Below are 8921 nucleotides of genomic sequence, written 5' to 3'. Positions count from 1 at the left end.
AGTTCGGGGACCTCATACCTCCATGAAATATTTATTGCTTTTTTGTGGATGGTATGTATGTTTATAGTCGGTTGTATTTGAGAGTAATGGTTATATAATATAAATGTCATGGGAATGTAGTGGTGTATTTATTTAATGACACAGAGGATGTCCATCTGATTAGTAATTATCAAAATGTGACACTTAATTGTGTAATGTGCGTTTAAGAGGTCGACGGCATATGGTAGCGTGGTGTTCCTTAAGCTTGATGTTTGGCATTTAAAATGTCTAAGGTTGTCAGCATTATTGAGGTTCGACTATGTGCCTCAGAGCTGTGTGGTGGGAGGAAGTTGGGAAACTCAGAAAGAAGAAGGGATGTGGCCAACTTTAGTCAGCTGGTGATTTGATTTTCCACCAATATGTCATAACATCAGCTGTTCACACGGAACAAAAACGAGATGCACACTTTCCTCTGACAGCCCTACACCAACTGTAAGATGAATACTTGGCGCCAACCCCGTCTGCTAAAAAACAAGTACCATTGGCTACGAAAGAGACAACTAACAACTGTCCCTTATCGTAACGAAATCAGAACATCTGTATCGCCCATAAAAGTTCTGACACCCAACCCAGATGAGAGGACCTAATGGTATTTTAATCACCATGTCACTCAAATCAGCAGTACAGTATGTGAGATATCCATACCTGTTAAGCATTGTCGTTAAATGTACCTCAACTTCTTACAATTATACTTACGCTTCACATCTCCATGATATCCTAAGCAGACATAAATAAAACTAATTATCATATTTAAAAAAACTCGGGGTTCCCTTAACAGCTGTCACCTCACCATCTGCTTGGAGCTAAGCCCATTAACAAACACATAAAGCACGATGCCCATACCAATATATCTCAAATATAGGGGTGATTTCTGATATTATTACATCGATTATAACGACAGACACGGCTCCCAAAATCTCATCGATTCGAGCTTTTATCACACCCCACCAACACAACAAGTATGAAACCAATCCATCCAGCCGTTCTTGAGTAATCATCTACACAGACAGAGACACATAACAGAAAATATAACCTCCATTCCATGACATTTTATGGAGGTAATAACGTTAAAAAACAGCCGGAGCCTAACCTCTGCTTGGAGAGTAGGCCCGTCTTACATTGCCGCGCCCATGGGGTCATCAGCTCCGGATAGCGGAGTTTGCGTTAATTACACATCCTATCCATGTTGTAAAAGCGCCACCTATAGATGGGCATATATGAACATGTACTACTAGTAGTTTATGTTATCGCACCAAAGTGCCCTCTAAGCAGAGGTTAGGCTCTGGCTCGTTTTGCGCGTTTTTAGCCGCTTTTGTCGGGCATTATGTTTTGTCAAGTTTTCTCTATGTCGCCTTGAAACTTGAATCATGGTATACTTACTAACCCTGACAAAAACACCCCAAACACGTGCAAATCCAGTCGGAGCCTACCTCTACTTGGAGAGTAGTTCTGACATCAAGACTTTCAATCCGCACATGATAAAATTCAAATCAAAGATTTTCTAATTTGCAAGTAACTTTAGGCGATCGATATCATATGTATATCGAACTCGGAGATTTGAGGACGAATCTTGAAAAGAAAAGGGGGAATACTGTAACAGTGGGGTTCAAGGACTGCTGTTGACCATGCGAAATGGCTGTCAGCCTTTTTGTGTAGTGGTTTAGCACCTTGGTTTGTGATCAGGCGGCTCGGATTCGGCGCGGGTTCCTATCCCGGGAGTATTGTTTCTGCCTCGGCTTCTACTCCTTTCTTACACATGAACAGAGACGGGGTCACTGAACTACAGTCGACTCTAGAACTCGCTCAACCGCCGACATGAACCAGTGAGGTCATTCAATCTCAGATCCACAGGCTTTGGTGTTCTCAAACAAAACCGTCTATTCTTCTGCAGCACCAAAGAGAGACGCTAGGAGGCCAATAATCGAACGTGTCCTTCGTTTTGACGACACCAGTAACCTACCAGCATAACAAATATCGTAGGGATCTATCCAAAATGTTTTGGGTTATGCTGTTCAAAAACACATAAACGCCATGCATACAATGCCGAAAACATAACCCTCTTGCTATTCTTCTTTGTCGCAACCAAACTTCTCCATGGTCCACTGTACAGTACTGAGATTTTGCGACAAGGAGGTTTAAAATGTTATGTATTGTATTGTATCGTATATTATGTAATTGTATTTGAATTTGTTTATTGTAACTGTCGCGTTCTGGCGGCCCTTCTTCGGAGTAAACAACAACAATTCGACGTGCTCGAACGGGCGGTGGCCCCGTTCGGAGAAGGGTGTTCTAGAACCGCCAGAACGCGACCAGTAATGTGATTCAAAATAAAGTCAGTCTTGTCTTGATCGTCCTACAAGTGTGACGTGTGTCTTGTGTGTGTCTCCGTGCTCGGGTCGCCCCTTCCAACAATATAATACTGTACAACCTTGATTTGGGGCATAACGAACAATTTGACAGCTAAGAATACAGACGCCAACCCCCACCGATAACTACCACTTACTCGAACCAAGGAGCTCGAAACAATCAACAATGTCTTCACTAAATTACTTACCTGGCAATTCACAGCTTGACTATTAGTTGTATAGTTGTTGACACATCATCATCATGGTTGAAAATGTCCATGGCGCAAAGTCGCAGACGGTACTAATCTGTCCATGGCACTGTAACTGCACTAGTCGAACAAGTCTATAAAGGTGGTGACTTGTGTTCGCGAACACAATAACCTGTTGCGTCACAGTCAAAATATATTTGTGAGTCACTGTGCTCGTATAGTAGTATCTCAATCGACGAGTATCACCTGATGCCTTGTTGTTGTCACCATAATATTGTTCCAACTACAACCTTCGAGCAATAAAGGTCATTTATTCAATGTGTAGGGGGTGTTTATTTTTACTGATCAAGGGCCGGGCAAGTCTTTCTTGTACATTTTCAAAAGCGTGCTATAAGTTTATAACTATAAAAATTTGTTTAAAACAAATTTCATAAGGTTAGCTTCAGTCAAATTGTCTTTTCTAGAGAAAAGTTATACACGTGTTGTCTGAACACTTTCACTTTCGTTACCATGGCAACCAAAAAGCGACACAGGGGATGCCGTCTTTGTTCCTTGTGACGTCAGATCGAGTGGTCTCAAGTTAGTCATAATGGCCTGTGAAACTTTATTTATAGAGCTGCGTCGTGACTTCTCGCGTCGCCTTCTCAGAAGGACTGGGCGTGCCGCGACGCAAAAAGGTGTGACAAGTGGTCGTACCTGGCGTAACGTGACGTCACAGCGCCACGTGACGCCAGGCCCCGCCCCCTCCCGTGAGAGTGTGAGTGTGTCAACAGTTCAGCTGAGCACCAGGAAGTGTGAATGTGACGTGCGGAGTTATCGGGTGTCTGCTTCTATTTCCGTCACGATTACTTTACAAATTCGGACACAGCGCCAAGCTTCAAGCTGCAGGAGAACAGCATGCGAGTCTGGCTAACCAGGTAAGGCCTGTTTTAGCTCTAAAAGTGTCGATTGTGGCGGGAAAGTAGCGGTGTTGCTACAGCATGTTGCGATTTTCAGAGTCAGTCGTGCAGCGAGCCGTGTTGAATGGCGGCTCGGCCAAGCAGAGACTTGATGATCGCACAAAAGCTGGTGTCAAAGCCTCCGACTTCGTACACACAAAGGCTTTCTGTAGAAGCCCGGTTGTTATTCTGTCCATTGTTATTGTCATGGGCTGGATATTTTTGGATAAGAGGAGGGAACTAAAGAGATAGAACGTCTGTAGCATCAAATTTCATTTTCGTCGATAATTTGTCGACGAAGCGTTGTCGATTGAAATGTTTGCACCCTCGTGGAATCTAGCTAGCAGTCGATCACACTGTGTATTTTGACACGGCGTATGAAACCCAAACAGTCTTCTGGTGTTGAATCATGTATTTCATCATCTGATGTATGCATAACGTTGCTAGTATGCTTGAAACTCACGGAAAACTCGCAGTTGTACCTGAACAAATGTATTAGGCACACAGATAAAGAGATCTGTTGATGTGTTTGCTCCTTTAAATTTTTCCAAAATCTAGGAGGTTATATTTCAAGGATATCAGATCTTGTGTGAACTGAGTTCATTTCCAAGTGGCTGTCACGAAACTGTGGCTGTCACGATTAATAATTTACAACAACTTTGATGTCAACCAGATGTCACTTTATCCACCGCATGGCTTATGGTCATTATTTATGGTTTTCTATGGTCTTAACCAATATTCAGAGAAAAAAACATGTAATAGAAGGATCTGGCATTGCCAATAGTCAATCTTTCGGACCTTTTGTGAGGTGACTGTCCCAATATCAGCTACAACATTCAATATAACGTTTACATGTTTTCACAGGTGCACCTTTTTAATAACCTGTCACAGTTACACTATCTAGAGTTGCAAAATTGTAGGTTCACTTTGGTTGTTTTTAACTAAACGAAAAAATAGAATTTGAATTTTCTTTTCAGATCAACAGCAACCTGTTAATGTCAAACACTGTGTCTTGTGAAAAAGTGAAACTGCATCATTATATCAGTTTTAAGACCACACCTTAAATGCATACCTGTGTCAGGTGTCACGCAGGTGTCACGTCTTAGAAGATATCTAAGAAGATTACACGCAAGATAAGATTACCCTGGTGCATGTCAAGAATCGTCTTATCTTGGGGCTTGTTTGGTGTCTATAACTAGAGCAAGTCGACTTGTGCTGGATACTTGTGTTGAGGAATGCCTACTGTGGTCATAGACATTATGCAGGTTTTCGTTGATTTGTTGATTTGTTTTGTTTACTTGTTTATTTGAAAGATGTCCATTAGCAAGTATACAATTGAAACGTTCCGAGGGGCGAGTAGAACAGAAAGAAACAATATATACAAATTTACACAAATACAAATATCCTGACTCTCGGGATTCGAACCAGGGCCGTCAGATCACAAATTAACCCAGCACGCTGTTACGAGCTCAGAGCTGTTTGGCAAAATCATGTATACAACACTAGTCTTCCTGGAGTCATAACTACATTTGTTGTAATGATTACGTATACAGCACACAATGTTGCAAAATATATCACCAATTAAATTGACATTAAGTCTGCATTATGCCTGCAATAATATGTAGCGTAGTGAATCTTGTAACCTATAACGTTACTTATCCAAATTTTCAACAACATCTATTTTGTATGACAAAACCATGATTGTACTGAGTTGGCTGTTGTAAACCAGTGGTATGACATACAACGTTAATCATATTAGACTTATTGATTAAGACTATTAAAGTCAATTGTAATCAACATAATTGTGGTAAGCTGTTCTACTTATGGAAAATGAAAGTGAAACTGATCTCGATCCCTTAGGAACTTTTCTTTCACTGACAGTCAAGAGAGATATTCTTTATATATATATAAAAAATATATCTATATATATACAGATTCTATCGGGGAAGTTCTCCTGGATTTTTTCGACACTAGCACAATAAACAGTCTCCAATGACTGCAACCCTTTCTTTCTGTTAGCCCGCACAGCCAGAGTCAAACTCCCGACTTCTAGTTCCAGAGGCAACAGGCAGCAGTTATTTATGGCCGTCTCATTGTTGTTGTCTACCCATGCACCTAATGTGCATTTGTTCTGACAGCAGTTAATGACATAATACTTGACTGGACACAGGCTGATATGGACAGTGATATGTTACCTGGAGGCAGACACTACTAGTACTTGAGACTGACAAAAAGTGGTGGCTTAGGACAGGGTGGGGTAACTATAACGTTAGGTCCCCTTTATCCGTGGGGTAACCTATATCCGTTGTATTTGAAAATACGGTATTTTGGGGATCGTCAAGTCGAACTTTGACGGTAGTTTCACACTGCAATATTTTAAAGATGTTTGAATTCAATTTGAAACCAACATCCGTTGACCTGATATCCCTAGATACACAGTTTTTTAAAACAACGAATTTAGGCTGCCGCACAGATAAAGTTGAACAAGCTTTGAATGTTAAATTGGACAGGACTCTTTTAAATGTAGCTTGTGACTGAAGGTGGTTGCTTGCCCCAGGTGGTTGCCCAACCCTGTTTGACTACATGAAATTATACTTAACACAGTGTACGTAATTATGGGTTGAACTCATGGGGTCAACCTGACTGCCAGAAGCTTGTCTACCACCCTCTGAAACATCAGCGTACCTTTAAAGGAAAATGATGGCAGACGCGACAACAAAACCATGCAAGCATAGCCCAGACGAATCGAAGCCCAGGCCCCAGGTATTCTGAGTGACTGTGGTATTCCTTCCGTGTGTATTGTTCACCTGTACCTGAGGCACCTGAGGCTTCAGGACATAGGTATGTGTATTGCCTAGTGTCGCTCTTGGAAGGGGTCAGCACAAGCTACCACTCTTTGAGTTTGAAACAGCCAGCTTATAGTATGATAATACTTTAAAAGGAACGATGGCAAACACAACAACAAAACCATGCAAGCATAGCCCAGACAAAGCGTAGTCGAAGCCCAGGTTTTCTGAGTGACTGTGGTATTCCTTCCGTGTGTATTGTTCACCTGTACTTTAGCACCTGAGGCATTGCAACACAGGTACATATTGTACATAATACAGGGGTCAATACTCGCCAACTCAGACTCGCCAAGTGACCAAGTTGCAAGCTTGATTATTATTTATTGAACAGAACACCTTAAAATTCATGTTCGACACTGCAACTCAAGAGTTGAGCAAAGTGTTTGGGGGACATGATTATGGTGAGAGGGAAGAGTTACACTATGTTCACCATAACATTGTGTAGTCAAACTGAAAAATTAGTATTAGTAAGTTGTAGCCACTATCTAAGCAATGATCTTACACCTCCGTGTGCCACAACTATGGCCGCTTTACACAACAAGTTTTACGATATATTACAAAATGTAATTTTGTTGTGGCTTTGCTGCAAGCGGGTTTTTTCTCTGGTGTGTGACGGAAAATTTTAATGTCCAACAAATTTTTCTTAATGTCATGTACAATGTCGTGTATATTATAATGTCATATACATGTATATAACATTATGATATACAATACTTCAAGTGTGACCGTTGATTTTATTCTCAATTCCACACTTGAGCAAGGTTTGTTTTGTAATTATCGTGAAGTACACACAATTTATGGCTTTGTATGGTGACCTTTTTGTGTCAGTAAGGCCCAAATACCATGTAGCATTAGAATTATTGTCGTGTTGTAAATCAAAACATGACATGTACACGTGGCACCTGTAAATTAGTCTGTCGCCAAGGGGTGTTTTGGAAATCACCAACATGGCAGGCTGGAAAGAGAAATAACAAAATATAGGATGTGTACAGATAAGGTTAAAAAATACATAAATTTACATGTAAGAGTACTAAGAATTAACATCTATTATCATAATACCGGTACGTTTACGACGATTTCTCTAGCCATACTGATTTGACAAATTGTCAACGCATCATTTTCTCCAGTTACATGTTGCTGTTATAGGTTACCCTTGCCACTTCTTCTGTGTAACTTTTCTGCCTCTCTTGTCCTGCTAAAAGCGTAATATTGTAACACGCCGCGGAATTACACGGCGAACGGGCGCGTGGTTGGGAGGGGGTAAAAAATACCGGTAGGAAGAAACACGGCACAATTAACTGCCGCTATGTACATTTATACATCCTCTGATGCTCCTTCCTTTTCTGTCAGTAAATGCATAAAACATAAACCTGCATGAGCATACAAAATGTCATGAGAAAACGGACGTATACTGTCAAGAATTTTCATTTAACTTCTGTCCGTCACAACCGCTATGACGTAGCACTTCACTGCTAGCGTAGATATAAAAATGGCGGGAAAATGGCTGCGTACGTTCAATTTTGCCAATTCAGTCGTAGATCCGGGCTATTATGCAACGGTTCTTCACACTTTTACATGAGTTGTGGGTCACCAACAGAAATTCAAGATTGTTGTTGAATCATGTTCGTCTTGTGCCGTGAGCATGTGTAATTATGATCTATAAATTTGGCAATGAATGTGACAGTGTGTTCGTCCCATGACGAGCTGCCTACCCCGAAAAAGATACCGAAAACTTTTGGCCTTGTTGTCTTCGAATGCATTGTTATCGATGCTTTGTAAATGATGTATTGGACACCTAAAGGTCTGAAGTGTGCACAGCTCAGAAATAACTATTGTTGCATGTGTAGATCTCTTTAAGTTCCAGTATTTTTAATCTACCGGTATAAGTCTTACTACCGGTATTATGCCAATGCATGATAAACTGTAAGAGTGGCAGTGTCAAAGTGTTTTTTTTTCTCTCAGTGCCACATAACATGTACAGTACTACATTTAACAGTTATTGCTATCTATATGACATTTGCGTGCATGTACTGGAGAAAATTGTATCACAACAAAAACACTTGAAATTGTTTTTATTTTGTCATAAGTATTACTTGCAATCCTGTAACTCTTGTTCAGAAATAGATTTGTACGAAGGTGGCATCAGGCAATACTATTTGAATTCTTATTGTTTTCAAGTTGTTGGGTCTATTGTTGTTTGGTTGATGTTTAGATATTTATCAGTCAACAGCCTTTGTTTTGTTGGGCTGTCAACACATATGTCAACAGGTGAGCCATAGGTCACGGACTGGCAGAACTACTGTAGTTGTAAGCCAGGGCTAGCTGGTTACTTGGTCTTTGTAAAATGACAGTCCATGATATCTCAAAAGTTTAGAGAACTGTAAATCCATTTAATATTATGCAGGGATATTGTGGTCTGTAAACATTGTTTGAATTGATCTTATCTTAATATGGGGGCTGACATACACCCAACAGCCAGAGGGCACTACGATTCAAACAGGCAGAGAATTATAAATAGATCCAGAGTTACAGCCACAAATTTTC

The 8921-nt window shown here is 40.6% G+C and overlaps 1 long non-coding RNA gene across 1 annotated transcript in view; it reads right to left on the bottom strand.

The window, feature by feature from the left end:
- LOC118428893 overlaps positions 1–2642 on the bottom strand; it is a 9961-nt gene extending 7319 nt beyond the window's left edge. The window contains exons 1-2 of the long non-coding RNA XR_004832701.1: positions 2594–2642; positions 1130–1240 (exon numbers count right to left, since the gene is read on the bottom strand). This is a non-coding gene — a long non-coding RNA (uncharacterized LOC118428893). The remainder of the gene's footprint in view (positions 1–1129; positions 1241–2593) is intronic.
- Positions 2643–8921: the final 6279 nt, after the last annotated feature.

Source organism: Branchiostoma floridae, chromosome 13, assembly GCF_000003815.2.
Source record: "Branchiostoma floridae strain S238N-H82 chromosome 13, Bfl_VNyyK, whole genome shotgun sequence".
Lineage (NCBI taxonomy): Eukaryota > Metazoa > Chordata > Leptocardii > Amphioxiformes > Branchiostomatidae > Branchiostoma > Branchiostoma floridae.
Note: the sequence above shows the minus strand (reverse complement) of the source record. Positions and strands in the feature narration are given on the sequence as shown.